Consider the following 22,786-nt stretch of genomic DNA (forward strand, 5'->3'; position numbering starts at 1 on the left):
CAAAAAAACATACATAAACATTACACACATAAGTACCGTGTTGCAGCACAGCCAAAACACAATACAAATGCTGTCGGTATAGTACAGTTCAAGAACTACAGCACAGGCCAGCCTACACTATAAATCATGAACTGCACTATACATTTAAATACAATAATACAACAGTTAATAAGGCTATGGGTGTGGAGTGTAAGAGGGTGAAGGAATCACAAGCCCGAAGCTTTATTGAAAGACAGACACATATAAATGGAGGATTAATAAATACAAAGATATCCTTTACTATAGAATGTAGTCCAATCCGGTCTTTCAACTCTTCCACAACTGAAAAACGGATAGTGTTCCCAAGCCTTCCATCCTGGAATATCTTCAGTCTCTCGCCAATGAAGAAAACAATCCCTCCAGCAGACTCTTCAACCACGATACAAGATCACAGCCAAAAGGGCGAGAAGCAACTACACTTGCGTTTAACCAAAATGGCTAAAACTTAGTGAAGGAAAGTGCAGTGCACCAAAACATAAGCTGACACAATCATGGAGAATGCGCCAGCATATATGCTCTTCTATCTATATTTTGCAAACCTGCTCTTGTCCCCTCCTGCTGCTCCATGTAGATTTGACGCCTGGCAAGGTGCATAACCCACTGACAAGCAGGCACACTCCTGCATGAGTTTTCACTCTCACTAGCTGGATGATACACATTCATTTGCATGTGCTCCACCTCCGACACACCGCCCACCCAACCACCCAGTCACCAGAGCCACCCACAAGCCAACTGGCTCCGTGATTTAATTTGCACAGTGCAGTCATCAAGGCAGCATGTCCTTCTCAATGGAATAATCTCTGGTTCCATGGAATCTTCCGCATTGGAATGCTGCGGAACAAAAATGATTTAAACATTCAGCTTGCTAGCATTCAATGTACCTGCGGCTTGGCTCTAGCACATGGGTCTTCATCCTGTGGCTCTCCAGCTGCTGTGAAACTACACATCCCAGCATGCCCTGCCACAGTTTTGCTATTAAGGTATGCTAAAACTGAGGCAGGGCATGCTGGGATGTGTAGTTCCACAGCAGCTGGAGGGTCGCAGGTTGAAGACCCATGTTCTAGCATGCCTGTTCTATGATGCATGTACCGTGATGTCACAATCAGCTTGGAATGGGGTGTCTAGCAGGCATTTGCTGACAGACACTTGAGGGAGACACACATCAGGAGATGCAGCATATCGGAGGTCTTCGATGCCTTTCCAGCAAATGCACACCACCTGCTGCTGGTCTGGACACAAAACAATGCCCACAATCGAAGTCCCAAAATGCCCAACTACAGGATTCATGTAAGTAGTGGATTTAGGAATGAATTTAGAAGTAGGAAATTAAGTTAGTTCACAAGTACATTCAAATTCAGATCTAAAGTCTAGGTAGGCCTCACGTCCTGGCAGCCCCCAGCATTTAAAAATGCCTTGATTAGAGGTAGAGAATTAAATGTAGATAAGAAGTAGACACAAAATAAGACTCCACAGAGCAGTTATCAGGTGTCTTTATCAATTGTTGCATTTAAAAAATCAAGCAATTAGGGAACACAATGTTGCAACAATGTAACCCTATTTGCAAAATAGTACTAAATAAGTTTGTCGATGTAAGACATTTGCAAAGGCGCATCCAAAACACGCTGGAAAATGCAACTGAATCTGTTTTTGGAGGCTAGAATAGGAAATGAGCATCGGTCCTACAAGTACTGAAAGCTCTTCTCCCATCTCCCTTTTCTGAAAAGCCATTTAATATATGGTTCCCAGATAGGGGACATATCAGATATTGCCTTTAAAAAGCAGCAAATATCATACCACTTCTATTGCCATCAAAGATAAACATTGATTGTTTTCAGATATTGGATTGAAAAAGCAGTCTTTATTGACATAAAGAAGCAAAAAAACATACATAAACATTACACACATAAGTACCGTGTTGCAGCACAGCCAAAACACAATACAAATGCTGTCGGTATAGTACAGTTCAAGAACTACAGCACAGGCCAGCCTACACTATAAATCATGAACTGCACTATACATTTAAATACAATAATACAACAGTTAATAAGGCTATGGGTGTGGAGTGTAAGAGGGTGAAGGAATCACAAGCCCGAAGCTTTATTGAAAGACAGACACATATAAATGGAGGATTAATAAATACAAAGATATCCTTTACTATAGAATGTAGTCCAATCCGGTCTTTCAACTCTTCCACAACTGAAAAACGGATAGTGTTCCCAAGCCTTCCATCCTGGAATATCTTCAGTCTCTCGCCAATGAAGAAAACAATCCCTCCAGCAGACTCTTCAACCACGATACAAGATCACAGCCAAAAGGGCGAGAAGCAACTACACTTGCGTTTAACCAAAATGGCTAAAACTTAGTGAAGGAAAGTGCAGTGCACCAAAACATAAGCTGACACAATCATGGAGAATGCGCCAGCATATATGCTCTTCTATCTATATTTTGCAAACCTGCTCTTGTCCCCTCCAGCTGCTCCATGTAGATTTGACGCCTGGCAAGGTGCATAACCCACTGACAAGCAGGCACACTCCTGCATGAGTTTTCACTCTCACTAGCTGGATGATACACATTCATTTGCATGTGCTCCACCTCCGACACACCGCCCACCCAACCACCCAGTCACCAGAGCCACCCACAAGCCAACTGGCTCCGTGATTTAATTTGCACAGTGCAGTCATCAAGGCAGCATGTCCTTCTCAATGGAATAATCTCTGGTTCCATGGAATCTTCCGCATTGGAATGCTGCGGAACAAAAATGATTTAAACATTCAGCTTGCTAGCATTCAATGTACCTGCGGCTTGGCTCTAGCAAATGGGTCTTCATCCTGTGGCTCTCCAGCTGCTGTGAAACTACACATCCCAGCATGCCCTGCCACAGTTTTGCTATTAAGGTATGCTAAAACTGAGGCAGGGCATGCTGGTATATGTAGTTCCACAGCAGCTGGAGGGTCGCAGGTTGAAGACCCATATTCTAGCATGCCTGTTCTATGATGCATGTTCCGTGATGTCACAATCAGCTTGGAATGGGGTGTCTTGCATGCATTTGCTGACAGCCACTTGAGGGAGACACACATCAGGAGATGCAGCATATCGGAGGTCTTCGATGCCTTTCCAGCAAATGCACACCACCAGCTGCTGGTCTGGACACAAAACAATGCCCACAATTGAAGGCTCAAAATGCCCAACTACAGGATTAATGTAAGTAGTGAATTTAGGAATGAATTTAGAAGTAGGAAATTAAGTTAGTTCACAAGTACATTCAAATTCAGATCTAAAGTCTAGGTAGGCCTCACGTCCTGGCAGCCCCCAGCATTTAAAAATGCCTTGATTAGAGGTAGGGAATTAAATGTAGATAAGAAGTAGACACAAAATAAGACTCCACAGAGCAATTATCAGGTGTCTTTATCAATTGTTGCATTTAAAAAAATCAAGCAATTAGGGAACACAATGTTGCGACAATGTAACCCTATTTGCAAAATAGTACTAAATAAGTTTGTCGATGTAAGATATTTGCAAAGGCGCAAACAAAACACGCTGGAAAATGCAACTGAATCTATTTTTGGAGGTTAGAATAGATGCAGGATCAAGTAGCTCAATGGGTAGGGTATTTGATTAGAATTCAACAGGTTATAGGTTTGAATCCAGGGTATGATAGTTTGAGGTGTTATTTAATAAAGTATGTTTATATATTAGTCACACATGGCTTACTTCAGTGGTTTCCAAACTTTTTTGAATCACGGCGCCCTAGAATATCAGAATTTTTTTCACGGCACCACTAGGCCAAAAATTTCTTATTGAGAAATTTAGAAAGAAATATTACATTAAGTTGATCACGTTTATATGTCATCCTAAAGGTCAGTTGTGTGGTGAGGGACAAGATTTGATTCTGTTTGGCCACATATTTTATGACTGGCAGCCACCAGCACTGGTTTTGCCTATTATATTGACCATGAATAATTTGAATTGGTCCTGGACCACCAACCCAGGGCACCCCTGCAAGTGTCCCGAGGCACCCCAGGGAGCCACGGCACACAGTTTGGGAACCTCTGGCTTACTTGTACAAATGGCATGTCACCAGTTAGTGCTGACTGCTGATATGCCATTTGCACAAACACGCCATGTGTGACTGTATATGCATTTAAGGAGGGCACCCCGGCAATACCACAAACCATTGAGTGTCAAGTATACTAGATATATCTTCATATCTCATGTGCTTTCTCTGAGACCAATCTTGTTATGCCCCTTCCCCACAAGGCATGCGCCTTTTGTCCATATTGCAAAAATGGGGAGGGGGGGGGGCATATAATTATCTGTCACAGGGCACCAAAAAGTCTAGTTATGGCTCTGGTATGCATTATGTAATCTGGCAGACCATATCTCCAACACTGGCTGGTTGGAATAGAGATCCGGTTATCTATGTGAGCACATGACCATCAACGATTTACTCTCAAACACTAGAAAATGGACAAAAATGGTCCCCTAAACAAATTGGTTAAATTTTGGGTTTAACCAATTTGTGTAATGACCATTTTTGACCACTTTTCTAGTGTTTGGGAGCAAATGGTTAATTGACATTTGCTCCTATACATTACCAGATTTTCATTCCATCCATCCAGACTGGATAGATAGCCTGACAGATAATTGTGTAGTGTACGCCCAGGATAACTGTCAGTTGTGCTTTCTTTTATGACGGCACATAAATGGGTGGGCAGATCCAGAGCAAGCACTGCCCACTCATGCATAGTTGTCAACTGATGTGAAGTTCCAGGGGGCAATCTCAGTTATAAAGAAAAGTATCTGGAAATTGTCCCTAGTTTAAAAAAAAAATAAAAAAAAATTGATCAACTCCATTTATTTAGTATGATATCCCAGGTGATAGGATGCCGGCAGTCAGAACAACATACTTTATTAAATAACACATCTCAAACTACCATACCCAGGATTCAAACCTATAACCTGTTGAATTCTAATCAAACACCCTACCTATTGAGCTATTTGATCCTGCATAAAAATTGTGAACATTATATGAAGCTATTGGTACTTTGAAAAAAAAAAGTATCAGCATTACAACGCAGCAGATCCATGCAGTTTGCAGCCACACACTACATGTATCTGCTCAGCCACAATGCTGATTATTTCTTCACAAAGTACAAGGTAAGCTCCAAACAGAATTCTCTAGCTTAGAATTATGCCAAACCTAGAAGTCGGGCCCCCCACCCTGGGATCCCCCAGAGGGAGGCCTGCACCGTCATGCGGCAGGCTTGTCCGTTTTGGAAGCAGGCTGATAGGCAGCCCAGGCTTGCTTCAGTCTGGGCTTGGCAGGTCTGGAAGCATGAGCTTGCTTTGGGTATGCCTGACCTTGGGTACGCTTTACCTTGAGGATGAAAGGGCCAAGGGAAAGTACTTTTAGCCTTCTGCGTGGTAGGAGTCATACTAGGTAGGCAAGCTGTTTTAGCAGTAGCCAGATCAGCTACAATCTTATTGAGGTCTTCTCCAAAGAGAGTGTCTCCCTTGAAAGGAAGCACCTCCAGGGTTTTCTTGGAATCCATATCCACCGACCAGGATCTCAACCAGCTGTATAAAGTATTACCTTGGAACTGGCTCTCCACTCCCCATTATCTGGTTATCATGGCTTCCTCCGCCAGTGTCCAGACTCGCTTGCTGAAGCTCGGCCACTTCTTCCTAGCAGCAGGCTCCTGGATCACTGGGCAGCAGAGGTGCTTGGGAGCCGGAAGGGGGCGGAGCAATCAGGCAGGCAGTTGCAGTGCTGCCCAGCTATCTGTGGTGTGAGAAGAAGCAGGGGCACCCCACCGCTGGCAGTGCTGCAGCTAGCGGTGGTGGCAGCGGCGAGGCTGCTGGGCTGGGTCTTGAAAAAGGTGGAAAGAAGGGTGTTACGGCATGGAATGTACAAACTGCGAGACCCTGCTGGTAGCGCCTTTGTCTATTTAGTAGGAAGGGCACGTAACAGCCGGAGGGCAATGGAGGAAGCCCCTTTAGGGCTGGAGCCCGGCGGCAACTGACTCCGTTGTCTCTGGCAGTTCCGCCCCTGGACTAGAGGAATGGTCAAGAACATGGCAACATTTAATGCCAAAAAATGCAAAATCATACACGTCTCAAAAATACAAAGGCTAACTATAATATTAAGGGCATTATAATGGCAAGAGGAAAGCTATCTAAGTATTACTATTTCAGGTGAGCAATGTAACAAAGCAATAGGAAAGGCAAGTCAGATGCTTGTTTGCATAGGTAAAGAACCAGTAGCAGAAAAAAGTAATACAGGTTGAGTATCCCATATCCAAATATTCCGAAATACGGAATATTCCGAAATACGGACTTTTTTGAGTGAGACTGAGATAGTGAAACCTTTGTTTTTTGATGGCTCAGTGTACACAAACTTTGTTTAATACTCAAAGTTATAAAAAATATTGTATTAAATGAACTTCAGACTGTGTGTATAAGGTGTATATGACACATAAATGAATTCTGTGAATGTACACACACTTTGTTTAATGCACAAAGTTATAAAAAATATTGGCTAAAATGACCTTCAGGCTGTGTGTATATGGTATATATGAAACATAAATGCATTCTGTGCTTAGATTTAGGTCCCATCACCATAATATCTCGTTATGGTATGCAATTATTCCAAAATACAGAAAAATCCGATATCCAAAATTCCTCTGGTCCCAAGCATTTTGGATAAGGGATACTCAACCTGTAATGCCACTGTATAGGTCCTTGGTACAGCCACATTTAGAATCCTGTGTTCAGTTCCAGAAGCCATATCTCAAGTCCTGTTGGAGAAAGAGCACTATATAAATAAATAGTATCAAAATTTGTTTCACGGCACCCCTAGGCCAAAGTTTTTTTTATTGAGAAATTCAGAAAAAAATATAAAATTAAGTAAATTGTGTCTATAGCATGTCATCCTCAGGTTCAGTTATGTTGTGAGGGAATGGTTTTGCCAATTTAATAAAGTATAAATAATTTTAATTGGTCCTGGACCACCAAACTATGCTACCAGTGCAAGAACCCCAGTTTGGAAACTACTGCCATAAAATAAACCTTTTTTGTTTTTTTTAAACTACATGTAATACACCTTAGATCTCAGTTCGTTTTAAACCCTTGCATACAGTAAACTACACATATTTAAAAATCCTACACCGGGCACAAGTGCTCACGGGCCAATTTCATGGCAGTCTCGGATAGTAGGGCATTGTGGATTCACCAAGGGAATGCTGATGCTGACTCCAAGAAGCCTCTTCAAGATCGCAGGAGCAGAGTCCTCTGCTTCTGCCAAATCCACTGCATGACGCTGGGGCTCTCTTGCAGGAGCCCACACCAGTGGGGGGCACCAGGGGTGGAACTACTGGCAGGGCAGGCAGTGCATTGCACTGGGGCCCCGCCGCACTCAAGGGCCCACAGCCGCCGGCATTACAATGAGTCACAATGACTCATTGTATCATGCCGCAGCCGCACACCAGTGCTCCCGTCAGGTCTGCGTCCTGCGACTCCCGCCGCCCGCCCGTCGTAACGAACAGATCAGGCCAGGGCACTACGGGCAGCAGCCGCAGCACCAGACACGCTGCCGCCTCTGTAACACACGAAGAGGGAGGAGGGTCGCTTGGAGATGAGAGGAGCAGCGGCACGGGCGGGAGGAGGAGGAGGAGGGAGGTGAAGGAAGGAGCCGCAGCAGCGCTTTGTTACTGGTGGAGGCGCTGCTGCTGCTGCCCCTCTGCTTCACTATAGGCTGTCTTCCGAGAACAGCCTATAGTGAAGCAGAGGGGCAGCAGCAGCAGCGCCTCCACCAATAAGACAGCGCTGCTGCGGCTCCCTCCTCCACCTCCCTCCTCCTCCTTCTCTACTGCCCGGGAATCGTCAAGCTGCACGAGGAGCCTGAGCCAGCGGAGAGGGTAAGTATAATTCTTCTTTCTTTCTTTCTTTCTTCTTTCTTTCTTTCTTTCTTTCTTTCTTTCTTTCTTTCTTTCTTTCTTTCTTTCTTTCTTTCTTTCTTTCTTTCGTCTCTTTCTTTCTTTGTTGGGACTGCCTGCCGCTATGTGTAAAAAGGGGGAATCTGCCTGCCGCTATGTGTAAAAAGGGGGAATCTGCCTGCCGCTATGTGTAAAAAGGGGGAATCTGCCTGCCGCTATGTGTAAAAAGGGGGAATCTGCCTGCAGCTATGTGTAAAAGGGGGGAATCTGCCTGCAGCTATGTGTTAAAAGGGGGAATCTGCCTGCAGCTATGTGTAAAAAGGGGGACTGCCTGCCGCAATGTGTAAAAAGGGGGAATCTGCCTGCCGCTATGTGTAAAAAGGGGGAATCTGCCTGCAGCTATGTGTAAAAAGGGGGACTGCCTGCCGCAATGTGTAAAAAGGGGGAATCTGCCTGCCGCAATGTGTAAAAAGGGGGAAGCTGCTTGCCGCAATGTGTAAAAAGGGGGAATCTGCTTGCCGCAATGTGTAACAAGGGGAAATCTGCCTGCCGTAATGTGTAACAAGGGGGATGCTGTCTGCCGTAATGTGTAACAAGGGCACGCTGTCTGCCATAATGTGTAACAAGGGCAAGCTGTCTGCTGTAATGTGTAACAAGGGCAAGCTGTCTGCTGTAATGTGTAAAAAGTGTACGATGTCTGCCATTATGTGTAACAAGGGCAGGCTGACTGCTGTTATGTGAAAAAAGTGTACGCTGTCTGCCGCTATGTTTAACAAGGGCAGGCTGTCTGCCGTTATGTGTAAAAAGTGTACGCTGTCTGCCGCTATGTTTAACAAGGGCAGGCTGTCTGCCGTTATGTGAAAAAAATGTACGCTGTCTGCCGCTATGTGTAACAAGGGCACGCTGTCTGCCGTTGTGTAAAAAAGGGGGATGCTGTCTGCCGTAATGTGTAAAAAGGGGACGCTGTCTGCTGTAATGTGTAAAAAGAGGACGCTGTCTGCTGTAATGTGTAAAAAGAGGAATCTGTCCGCCGTAAGGTGTAAAAGGGTCTCTACCTGGTGTAGTGGTGCTACTGTGCGGCGTAATTTGAATAATGGAGACTACTGTGCACCGTTTTATGAATTGGTATTATTTTGTGGCCACACCCCTTAACCACGAAGCCACGCCACTATGTTTTTTTGCGCGCGCCTACGGCGCGCACTGCCCCTGTTTTGCATGCAGGGGTGGGGCTCCAATGCCGTTTCTTGCACACACTGCTAAAATGTCTAGTTACGGCACTGTTGCTAGGTATCCACTTCCCTGAGCAGGCCCCCCTAACCAGATCCTCTCCAGGGGTGAGGGGGTGGACTTGGATGGGAAGGGAAGGGGGGGGGGGCCCAAGCCATTTTGTCGCACATGGGCCCACTGCTCGCTAGTTCCACCACTGGGGGGCACGTCTAAAACTCTTCAGTCAGTTCTGGATTCATTCGGACCTGGACTCGTGGGTTTTACAAATAGTGTCCCAAGGGTACAAACTGGGGTTTCAAGAAGTTCCCCCTCACCGATTGTTCAAATCAGCCTTAGTCAGCAGGGAGAAGGTTTTTATTCAAGCCTCTTCGTGGTCCCGAAGCCGGACGGCTCAGTCAGACCAATCTTAAATCTGAAATCCCTTAATTTCTACCTAAAGAAATTCAATTTCAAGATGGAATCTCTCAGGGTAGTGATCTCCAGTCCGGGGGATAAAGGAGATTTCCTGGTTTTGGTAGACATAAAGGATGCCTACTTACATGTTCCTGACACAGAAGAGGTTTTCTTCTAGTGGAATGGCTCTGGAGATCCAGAGTCTGGTCAAACAAATTCTGAAACCAGCAAGAGTGTTAATCCATCAATGCATTCGGTTGCTGGGGAAGATGGTTGCGGCCTACGAGGCCATTCAGTTTGGCAGGCTCCATGCCAGAGTGTTCCAGTGGGACCTGTTGGACAAGTGGTCCGGATCCCACCTACACATGCACCGGAGGATAATACTGTCTTCCAAGACCAGAATCTCACTCCATTGGTGGCTGCACAGTTCTCACCACCTAGAGGGGCGATGGTTTGGGATCCAGGACGGGATCCTAGGGACCACGGATGCAACCCTCCGAGGCTGGGGAGCGGTCACACAGGGGGAAAACATCCAAGGAAGATGGTCAAGTCAGGAAAGTTGTCTCCACATAAATGTTCTGGAGTTAAGGGCCATTTAATAACTGCAGACACAGTACGCACTGGGACGGGTGCCCAGCATCCTCTACGGACTAAGAGAAAAGGATTTACCAGTAGGTATTAAAATCCTATTTTCTCTAAAGTCCTAGAGGATGCTGGGGACTCCGTAAGGACCATGGGGATAGACGGGCTCCGCAGGAGACATGGGCACTTTAAGAAAGACTTTAGTTCTGGGTGTGCACTGGCTCCTCCCTCTATGCCCCTCCTCCAGACCTCAGTTTGATACTGTGCCCAGTGGAGACTGGGTGCTTTTCAGGAGCTCTCCTGAGCTTTCTGACAGAAAGTATTTTGTTAGGTTTTTAATTTTCAGGGAGCACTGCTGGCAACAGACTCCCTCATCGAGGGACTGAGGGGAGAGAAGCAGCCCTACTCTCTGAGTTGCAAGGTCCTGCTTCTTAGGCTACTGGACACCATTAGCTCCAGAGGGATTGGTACGCAGGATCTCACCCTCGCCGTCCGTCCCAGAGCCGCGCCTCCGTCCCCCTCGCAGAGCCGGAAGATAGAAGCCGGGTGAGTATGAGAAGAAAAGAAGACTTCAGAGGCGGCAGAAGACTTCATGATCTTCACTGAGGTAACGCACAGCACTGCAGCTGTGTGCCTTTGCTCCCATACACCTCACATACTCCGGTCACTGTAAGGGTGCAGGGCGCAGGGGGGGCGCCCTGGGCAGCAATATAAACCTCTTTCGCAAAAATATAACATATATACAGCTGGGCACTGTATATATGTATGAGCCCCCACCAATTTTACAGTTTAAGCGGGACAGAAGCCCGCCTCCGAGGGGGCGGGGCTTCTCCCTCAGCACTCACCAGCGCCATTTTTTCTCCACAGCACCGCTGAGAGGAAGCTCCCCGGACTCTACCCTGCTTATACCACGTTAGACAAGAGGGTTGAAAAGAGGGGGGGGGGGCACATAATTCGCAAATTACATACAGCAGCACTACTGGGCAAACATTAAGTTACTGTTTTATTCCTGGGTTATATAGCGCAGGGGTGTGTGCTGGCATACTCCCTCTCTGTCTCTCCAAGGGGCCTTGTGGGGAAACTGTCTTCAGAAAAAGCATTCCCTGTGTGTGTGGTGTGTCGGTACACGTGTGTCGACATGTCTGAGGAAGAAGGCTATATTAGAGAGGAGCGGGAGCAAATGAATGTGGTGTCTCCGCCGACAGCTGATTGGATGGATATGTGGAATGTTTTAAATGCTAGTGTAAACTCATTGCACAAAAGATTAGACAAGGCAGAAGCTTTGGGACAGTCAGGGTCTCAACCCATGCCTGATCCTATGTTGCAGGGACTGTCAGGGTCTCATAAGCGCCCACTATCCCAGTTTGTTGACACAGATACCGACACGGATTCTGACTCCAGTGTCGATTACGATGATGCAAAGTTACAGCCAAAATTGGCAAAATCCATTCGATTTATGATTATGGCAATAAAAAATGTTTTGCACATCACAGAGTAACCCCCTGTCGCTGACAAGAGGGTACATATGTACAAGGGAAAGAAGCCTGAGGTAACCTTTCCCCCCTCACACGAGCTGAACGAGTTATGTGAAAAAGCTTGGAAATCTCCAGATAAAAGACTGCAGATTTCCAAAAGGATTCTTATGGCGTATCCTTTCCCATCAACGGATAGGTTACGATGGGAATCCTCCCCTAGGGTGGACAAAGCATTAACACGCTTATCCAAGAAGGTAGCCCTCCCGTCCCAGGATACGGCTACCCTCAAAGAGTGTGCTGACCGCAAACAGGAGATTACCCTGAAGTCCATTTATACACATTCAGGTACCTTACTCAGACCGGCAATTGCGTCGACCTGGGTGTGTAGTGCTGTAGCGGCATGGACAAATGCCTTATCTGAGGGGATGGATAGCCTAGACAAGGATACTATTTTATTGACCCTGGGGCATATAAGAGATGCTGTCCTATATATGTGTGTATGCAAACTACCGGTGGTGCTGCAGGGCCCACACCCTTTTACTTGTCTTGTAGATCAGCTCTGAAGCTGTTACAGTGCCCAGCTGCTGCAAGAAATCAGCTAGAATACTTCAGGGGCTTGGGCATGGCCAACATGAGCCCCACACCGAAGGAGGGTGGGGGTGTTTAATGCAAACTTGGGGTTATCCAAGCGCCGCAAAAGACCGCCATGCCCCACATGCCCCTTTTCTCTTTTCATATACAGATGAGGGTTCCAGCCAACTTTGGCCCACTGCTTGGATGACATCACCGAATGCAAATCCGTCTGCTGCAGACCTTCCCCCAGGAATGCTTGCAATAGTTGTTGCATATGGTTTAATGTCTGAGGGTGCTTCAGTATTAGGCAGCCTTCCGCCCTCCCATGTTCATCTGAAAAGATGTGGTCTCCCTGCAGTTGTTGTCCCCAGACGAGAGTTCCCTTGTGTTCCTCAGTTAAATCTCCTTAACTTGACGAGGGTGTGCCCGAGCAGCCGCCCTCCCCAGCCCTTTCCCAACACATACTTATCTTGCATATGAGATCTCTTGATCATGAAGATAGTTCTCACAGGTTGAGGTTCATCCTGGCCCCGCTCCCCGCTGGAGAGCGCTGATGGGGACAGCAGCGGGGCTTCAGCAGCAGGGTGAGTATGTGTGGCCAGAGACCTCCCTTCCCATGTGCAGGCCTGCAGAGTGTGCCGCGCAGGATGGGGCATGTGACACTCTCCCTCCCTGGGGCTCTTCCAGATGTAGCTCCTCAGCAGTATTTTTCCCGGGCTGCGCGGCGCTCTCCCCGACTGGCATCCGCCCTGGAACACTGCCTTCCTCAACGCAACATCAGCAGGGGGCCCGGGCCTCATCACCATCCCAGGTCTTTCTCATGTATGTATCATGTATGTGTGTGTGATATATGTATGAATCATATATGTTTGTGATATATATATATATATATATATATATATGTATCTATCTATCTATTTATCTATCTATCGTATGTGTGTGTATATATGTATCTATCATGTATGTATGTATGTATGTATCTATCTTGTATGTATGTGTTCTATCTATCTATCTATCTATCTATCTATCTATCTATCTATCGTGTGTGTGATATATGTATGTATCTATTATGTATGTGTTATATGTATGTATCACACCTTCCTCTATACATATACATACATACATACATACATACATACATACACACACCTATATCTGTACGTACACTGATATACACACACCAACATCTATACATAAACACGCTGACCCCTAAACGTACACCAACGTACCCACATGTGAATCTATACATACATGTGCTGACACCTGGACATACACTGATGTACCCACACCTAACATCTATACATACACATGCTAACAACTGGACGTATACAGACGTACCCACATTTGCATCCATGCATATATAGATGTAGGTGTGTGTACGTCAGTGTACGTCCAAGTGTCAACGCGTGTATGTATAGATGCAGGTGTGGGTACGTCTGTGTATGTCCAGGTGTCTGAATGTGTATGTATAGATGCAGGTGTGGGAACGTCAGTGTAGGTTCAGGTGTCAGCGCGTGTATGTATAGATGCAGGTGCTTGTATGTCCAGATGTCAGTGCATGTATGTATAGATGCAAGTGTGGGTACGTCGGTGTATGTCCATTTGTCAGCGCGTGTATATATAGATGCAGGTGCTTGTATGTTGGTGTATGTCCAGGTGTCAGCATGTGTATGTATAGATGCAGGTGTGGGAATGTTGGTGTATGTCCAGGTGTCAGGGCGTGTATGTATGGATATTAGGTGTGGGTACATCAGTGTATGTCCAGGTGTTAGCGCATGTATGTATAGATGCAAAATAATAATCGCACAGCGTGCCCCCCGCCAACCACAAACCTCCCCCACCCCCCTGTATGACATAAACACCGCTAATTCCACTTACACACAATAATTTCAGTTTGCGACCAGGAGCCGGCAATGTATGTGCACCCAAATGAAGCCACTGTACATGCCCTGCTGGCTGCTATGTACTGCACAGGTGCAACAAATTTAAATGCCCTATCTTTAAAATGGGGCATATTTTACTAAATTAAAAAAACCTGTAACTTTCTGTAAAACCTTAACCCCAAAAGGCACTACACTAACATCGGGGTGTAGAGTTGGATGTTGATCCAAGGCACCAACAGGCTAAAGCTTTGACTGTTCCCAGGATGCCTTGCACCGCCTCCTCTATAACCCTGCCCAGTGGCGTAACTAGACCTTTGTGGGCCCCATAGCAAAATTCTGAATGGGCCCACCAGCACTCAACAAGAATGAGTGGCGTTTGGGGTCAGAAAAGTAGAGGGGAAGGGGTCTGACAGAGTAGGGGGCAGGACATGAATGAATAGAAACTGAGGTGTCCATTATATAAAGAAATACAGTATGTGTGTCTGTGTGTATATCACACACACACATATAAGGGAAATTCAAATGCATTCAATTATTGCGCCCATTACACTCTGGTTTAGGTGCACAAAGCACCTAAACCTGAATAAAGTAATGGGCGCGATCGTGAATTGAAAAGACACCGTTTGGTTGCCCAAATGGGTCTCTTTGCACACATTTCAGCTTGTTTCCCCTGGGGGTAGCGAGCTGAAATAAACATGTCGCACCCGTTGGCAGCAACATTAGAATAGCTGCTGACGGGCACGATTGAGGGAGGAAAGGGACATTTGAATCCAGCCCATAGATGCAATGTGAATATGTAATTTGTACCTTCCTATCTTAAAATGTATATAGTAGTGTATACACTAGAGGTCTTTCCGAACCCCCTAATCCTAACATTGTAATTTGCTTTAGGGCGCACCTCCAATTAGTCTAGTGTTTCGTATTTTCACATTAAATACTTTCTTGCATTGGTTGGTTAAAGATTAGATCGTATATTTTTCTAGATATAGCTGTGCATAGTCTACAAGGCTACATGCTTCTCCCCTAACTAGAGATGTGCAGCGGGCATTTTTCGTGTTTCATGTTTTGGTTTTGGTTTCGGATCCGCAGTTGTGTTTTGGATACGGACGCGTTTTGGCAAAACCACACTTTCGGGTTTTGGATTCGGGTGATTTTTTTTTAAAACCTCAAACAGCTAAAATCATAGAATTTGGGGGTAATTTTGATCCTATAGTATTAAGCTCAATAACCAATTTCTACTCCTTTCCAGTCTATTCTGAACACCTCACACCTCCCAATATTATTTTTAGTCCTAAAATTTGCACCAAGGTCCCTGGATGACTAAGCTAAGCGACCCAAGTGGGCAGCACAAACACCTGGCCCATCTAGGAGTTGCACTGCAGTGTCAGACAGGATGGCACTTAAAAAAATAGCCCCAAACAGCACATGATGCAAAGATAAATAAAAAAAGAGGCGCAAGATGAAATTGTAGTGTGTCTCTCCTGCTCAGTGTCAGTTCTCAGTAGTATCCTCATCAGTGCTCAGTATCACTGCTCATTGTCTTGTGCTGCATTGTGGTGCTCAGTATACTAGAGTACATTACTAATAGTCCAGTGCTGCATCTTGCTGCTCAGTGTCAGTTCTAGTATCCTCATCAGTGCTCAGTATCACTGCTCATTGTTTTGTGCTGCATTGTGGTGCTCAGTATACTACAGAACATTACTAATAGTCCAGTGCTGCATCTGGCTGCTCTGTGTCAGTTCTAGTAATCTCATCAGTGCTCCGTATCACTGCTCATTGTCTTGTGGTGCTCAGTATACTACAGTACATTACTAATACTCCAGTGTCTTGTGCCGCATATGGCTGCTGTAGGGTGCTGTGGTAGTGTCCTGTCACTGTGCATATGTCATCATTCCAGTCACAGTGACATACCCTCCAACTGTACCTTTTTAATAGGTATTTTCTCTGACGTCCTAGTGGATGCTGGGACTCCGTAAGGACCATGGGGAATAGCGGCTCCGCAGGAGACAGGGCACAAGAATAAAAGCTTTAGGATCAGGTGGTGTGCACTGGCTCCTCCCCCTATGACCCTCCTCCAAGCCCCAGTTAGATTTTTGTGCCCGAACGAGAAGGGTGCAGGCTAGGTGGCTCTCCTGAGCTGCTTAGAATAAAAGTATATTTTAGGTTTTTTATTTTCAGTGAGTCCTGCTGGCAACAGGCTCACTGCATCGTGGGACTAAGGGGAGAAGAAACGGACTCACCTGCGTGCAGAGTGGATCGGGTTTCTTAGGCTACTGGACATTAGCTCCAGAGGGACGATCACAGGTTCAGCCTGGATGGGTCCCGGAGCCGCGCCGCCGGCCCCCTTACAGAGCCAGAAGAGCGAAGAGGTCCGGTGAAATCGGCGGCAGAAGACGATCCTGTCTTCAGACTAAGGTAGCGCACAGCACCGCAGCTGTGCGCCATTGCTCTCAGCACACTTCACACTCCGGTCACTGAGGGTGCAGGGCGCTGGGGGGGAGCGCCCTGAGACGCAATATAACATGATATACCTTAGATTGGCTAAAGAATACATCACATATAGCTCTGGGGCTATATGGATGTATTTTAACCCCTGCCATTTTTTACAGAAAAAGCGGGAGATAAGGACGTCGTGAAGGGGCGGAGCCTATCTCCTCAGCACACAAGCGCCATTTTCCCTCACAGCTCCGCTGGAAGGACGGCTCCCTGACTCTCCCCTGCAGACTTGCTACTGAATCAGGGTAAAAAAGAGAAGGGGGGGCACTATTGGCAGCTAAAAACTATATAAACAGCAGCTATAAGGGATTAACACTTATATAAGGTTATCCCTGTATATATATATATAGCGCTTGGTGTGTGCTGGCAGACTCTCCCTCTGTCTCTCCAAAGGGCTTGTGGGGTCCTGTCCTCTATCAGAGCATTCCCGGTGTGTGTGCTTTGTGTCGGTACGTGTGTGTCGACATGTATGAGGAGGAAAATGATGTGGAGGCGGAGCAATTGCCTTGGTTAGTGATGTCACCCCCTAGGGAGTCGACACCTGACTGGATGATCGTATTTAAAGAATTAAGTGATAATGTCAGCACTTTGCAAAGAACGGTTGATGACATGAGACAGCCGGCAAATCAATTAGTGCCTGTCCAGGCGTCTCAGACACCGTCAGGGGCCCTAAAACGCCCGTTACCTCAGTGGGTCGACACAGATCCAGACACAGATACTGAGTCTAGTGTCGTCGGTGAGGAGACAAACGTAATGTCCAGTAGGGCCACACGTTACATGATCACGGCAATGAAGGAAGCATTGAACATTTCTGACACTACAAGTACCACAAAGAAGGGTATTATGTGGGGTGTGAAAAAACTACCAATAGTTTTCCCTGAGTCAGATGAGTTAAATGAGGTGTGTGATAAAGCGTGGGTTTCCCCCGACAAAAAACTGCTAATTTCTAAAAAATTATTGGCACTATATCCTTTCCCGTTAGAGGTTAGGACACGTTGGGAAACACCCCCTAGGGTAGATAAGGCACTCACACGTTTATCTAAACAAGTAGCGTTACCATCTCCTGATACGGCCACCCTCAAAGAACCAGCAGATAGAAGGCTGGAAAATATTCTTAAAAGTATATACACACATACTGGTGTTATACTGCGACCAGCAATCGCTTCAGCCTGGATGTGCAGTGCTGGCGTCGCGTGGTCGGATTCCCTGACTGAAAATATTGATACCCTGGATAGGGACAATATACTGTTAACTATAGAGCATTTGAAGGATGCATTACTATATATGCGTGATGCACAGAGGGATATTTGCACCCTGGCATCAAGAGTAAGTGCTATGTCCATTTCTGCCAGAAGAGCGTTATGGACGCGACAGTGGTCAGGCGATGCGGATTCCAAACGACATATGGAAGTATTGCCGTATAAAGGGGAGGAGTTATTTGGGGCTGGTCTATCGGACCTGGTGGCCACGGCAACGGCTGGAAAATCCACCTTTTTACCCCAGGTCACTTCACATCAGCAGAAAAAGACACCGTCTTTTCAAACTCAGTCCTTTCGTTCCCATAAGTACAAGCGAGCTAAAGGCCTTTCCTTCCTGCCCCGGGGCAGAGGAAGGGGAAAAAGACTGCACCATGCAGCCGCTTCCCAGGAGCAGAAGCCATCCCCTGCTTCTGCCAAGTCTTCAGCATGACGCTGGGGCTTTACAAGCAGACTCAGACATGGTGGGGGCCCGTCTCAAGAATTTCAACGCGCAGTGGGCTCACTCGCAAGTGGACCCCTGGATTCTACAGGTGGTATCGCAGGGGTACAAACTGGAATTCGAGGCGTTTCCCCCTCGCCGGTTCCTGAAGTCTGCTCTACCAAAGTCTCCCTCCGACAGGGAGGCAGTTTTGGAAGCCATTCACAAGCTGTATTCCCAGCAGGTGATAATCAAGGTACCCCTCCTACAACAGGGAAAGGGGTATTATTCCACGCTGTTTGTGGTACCGAAGCCGGACGGCTCGGTGAGACCAATTTTAAATCTAAAATCCCTGAACACTTACATAAAGAGGTTCAAATTCAAGATGGAATCACTCAGAGCGGTGATAGCAAACCTGGAAGAAGGGGACTATATGGTGTCTCTGGACATCAAGGATGCTTATCTCCACGTCCCAATCTACCCGTCTCACCAAGGGTACCTCAGGTTTGTAGTACAAAACTGTCATTATCAGTTTCAGACGCTGCCGTTTGGGTTGTCCACGGCACCTCGGGTCTTTACCAAGGTAAAGGCCGAAATGATGATTCTTCTTCGAAGAAAAGGAATCTTAATTATCCCTTACTTGGACGATCTCCTGATAAGGGCAAGGTCCAGGGAACAGTTAGAAGTCGGAGTAGCACTATCTCAGGTAGTGTTACGTCTGCACGGGTGGATCCTAAATATTCCAAAATCGCAGCTGATTCCAACGACACGTCTACTGTTCCTAGGAATGATTCTGGACACAGTCCAGAAAAAGGTGTTTCTCCCGGAGGAGAAGGCCAGGGAGTTATCCGAGCTAGTCAGGAACCTCCTAAAACCAGACCAGGTGTCAGTGCATCAGTGCACGAGGGTCCTGGGAAAAATGGTGGCTTCTTACGAAGCGATTCCATTCGGAAGATTCCATGCAAGAACGTTTCAGTGGGATCTACTGGACAAATGGTCCGGATCGCATCTTCAGATGCATCAGCGGATAACCCTGTCGACAAGGACAAGGGTGTCTCTTCTGTGGTGGCTGTAGAGTGCTCATCTACTAGAGGGCCGCAGATTTGGCATTCAGGATTGGGTCCTGGTGACCACGGACGCCAGCCTGAGAGGCTGGGGGGCAGTCACACAGGGAAAAAATTTCCAGGGCTTGTGGTCAAGCATGGAAACATCTCTTCATATAAACATTCTGGAACTAAGGGCCATTTACAATGCCCTAAGTCAAGCGAAACCCCTTCTTCAGGGTCAGGCGGTATTGATCCAATCGGACAACATCACGTCAGTCGCCCACGTAAACAGACAGGGCGGCACGAGAAGCAGGAGGGCAATGGCAGAAGCTGCAAGGATTCTTCGCTGGGCGGAAAATCATGTGGTAGCTCTGTCAGCAGTGTTCATTCCGGGAGTGGACAACTGGGAAGCAGACTTCCTCAGCAGACACGACCTTCACCCGGGAGAGTGGGGACTTCACCCAGAAGTCTTCCACCTGATTGTAAACCGTTGGGAAAAACCAAAGGTGGACATGATGGCGTCACGTCTAAACAAAAAACTAGACAGATATTGCGCCAGGTCAAGGGACCCTCAGGCAATAGCGGTGGACGCTCTGGTGACACCGTGGGTGTACCAGTCAGTGTATGTGTTCCCTCCTCTGCCTCTCATACCAAAAGTACTGAGAATCATAAGAAGGAGAGGAGTAAGAACGATACTCGTGGTTCCGGATTGGCCAAGAAGGACTTGGTACCCGGAACTTCAAGAGATGCTCACGGAAGACCCGTGGCCTCTACCTCTAAGAAAGGACCTGCTCCAACAGGGGCCTTGTCTGTTCCAAGACTTACCGCGGCTGCGTTTGACGGCATGGCGGTTGAACGCCGGATCCTGAAGGAAAAAGGCATTCCAGATGAAGTCATCCCTACCCTGGTCAAAGCCAGGAAGGATGTAACCGCAAAACATTATCACCGCATTTGGCGAAAATATGTTGCGTGGTGTGAGGCCAAGAAGGCCCCTACAGAGGAATTTCAACTGGGTCGTTTCCTCCATTTCCTGCAAACAGGACTGTCTATGGGCCTAAAATTAGGGTCCATTAAGGTTCAAATTTCGGCCCTGTCGATTTTCTTCCAGAAAGAACTGGCTTCAGTACCTGAAGTTCAGACATTTGTAAAAGGGGTACTGCATATACAACCTCCTTTTGTGCCTCCAGTGGCACCTTGGGAACTCAATGTTGTTTTGAGGTTCCTTAAGTCACATTGGTTTGAACCACTCACCACTGTGGACTTAAAATATCTCACATGGAAGGTGACGATGCTGTTAGCCCTGGCTTCAGCCAGGCGTGTGTCAGAATTGGCGGCTTTATCATATAAAAGCCCTTACTTAATTTTTCATTCTGACAGGGCAGAATTGAGGACTCGTCCTCAATTTCTCCCTAAGGTGGTTTCTGCTTTTCACATGAACCAACCTATTGTGGTGCCTGCGGCTACTAGGGACTTGGAGGACTCCAAGTTACTTGACGTTGTCAGGGCCCTGAAAATATATGTTTCCAGGACGGTGGGAGTCAGAAAGTCTGACTCGCTGTTTATCCTGTATGCACCCAACAAGCTGGGTGCTCCTGCTTCTAAGCAGACTATTGCTCGTTGGATTTGTAGTACAATTCAACTTGCACATTCTGTGGCAGGCCTGCCACAGCCAAAATCTGTGAAAGCCCATTCCACAAGGAAAGTGGGCTCATCTTGGGCGGCTGCCCGAGGGGTCTCGGCTTTACAACTTTGCCGAGCAGCTACTTGGTCAGGGGCAAACACGTTTGCTAAATTCTACAAATTTGATACCCTGGCTGAGGAGGACCTGGAGTTCTCTCATTCGGTGCTGCAGAGTCATCCGCACTCTCCCGCCCGTTTGGGAGCTTTGGTATAATCCCCATGGTCCTTACGGAGTCCCAGCATCCACTAGGACGTCAGAGAAAATAAGATTTTACTTACCGATAAATCTATTTCTCGTAGTCCGTAGTGGATGCTGGGCGCCCATCCCAAGTGCGGATTGTCTGCAATACTTGTACATAGTTATTGTTACAAAAATCGGGTTATTATTGTTGTGAGCCTTCTTTTTAGAGGCTCCGCTGTTATCATGCTGTTAACTGGGTTCAGATCACAGGTTGTACAGTGTGATTGGTGTGGCTGGTATGAGTCTTACCCGGGATTCAATATCCTTCCTTATTATGTACGCTCGTCCGGGCACAGTATCCTAACTGAGGCTTGGAGGAGGGTCATAGGGGGAGGAGCCAGTGCACACCACCTGATCCTAAAGCTTTTATTCTTGTGCCCTGTCTCCTGCGGAGCCGCTATTCCCCATGGTCCTTACGGAGTCCCAGCATCCACTACGGACTACGAGAAATAGATTTATCGGTAAGTAAAATCTTATTTTTTCATGGTCTGTACCTATTTTTGGCTCTCCAAACTTCCATTGAAAGTATAGGAAAAGGGGCGTGACCACGCCCCCTTTACATGTGACCACGCCTCTTTTTCTAATTTGTCCCGATTTTTGTGTGTAAAATGTTGGAGGGTATGCAGTGATATCTGGTATCTATCTAGTGGTATCTAATTCCAGACATTACCACCGTCTAATTCCAGATATATTACTGGCATATAATTCCACACATTAAAAAATGGAGAACAAAAAGGTGGAGGGTAAAATAGGGAAAGATCAAGATCCACTTCCACCTAGTGCTGAAGCTGCTGCCACTAGTCAAGGCAGAGACAATTCAATGCCATCAACATTATGTAATGATTATACGATACATTATATATCATATCATTGTATGGTTGTAAAATACAACTTAAAAACTTTAATGAATAAATACATAAAGTAGCTTTTATGTAACCTTTTTAAACCTATTAGCATAGACCGAATCTCATCGTGTGTATAGGCCTTTAGTTCAACAACAGCATGGGACCAGTTAGTGTGTTTTGACCACTGCACAGCACCTGGTGTTATATAGTAAGCACCACTATGGCACAGTATACAGCATTATGGGCCTGATATGAGTGTGACCAGCGGTGATGTGGAATGCAGTAGGAGGTGCTGTTTAGTAAGCACCACTTCTATATTCACCATGCAGTATATTGTGTGAATATAGAAGTGTTGGCTGTGTTATGTATTAGAGTAATTATTGCAGCTCCCAGCTAAAATTGCAACAATGTAATTTAGTGACAAGCTGCAGAGATTAACCCTTTCTGTGGCTGCTGCACAACCTCTATTCATATCGCTGAATTCAATTAGGGAGATGTTCTCACCCCGCGAGCAAGCGCAGGTATATGCCACACTTATGGTAACATTGGATTTGCAGATATTTTCTTGCAGGGGTGTTTCTAAACAATTTGGCTTCAAATGCGTGCCCCCTGCCACCATTGGCATTAAAAATTGTGCCCCTCCCCCATATATATATATATATATATAAAAAACTATATTTGCGTGAGCGCTCCGG

This window comes from Pseudophryne corroboree, unplaced genomic scaffold (assembly GCF_028390025.1).
Source record: "Pseudophryne corroboree isolate aPseCor3 unplaced genomic scaffold, aPseCor3.hap2 scaffold_1289, whole genome shotgun sequence".
Classification (NCBI taxonomy): Eukaryota; Metazoa; Chordata; class Amphibia; order Anura; family Myobatrachidae; genus Pseudophryne; species Pseudophryne corroboree.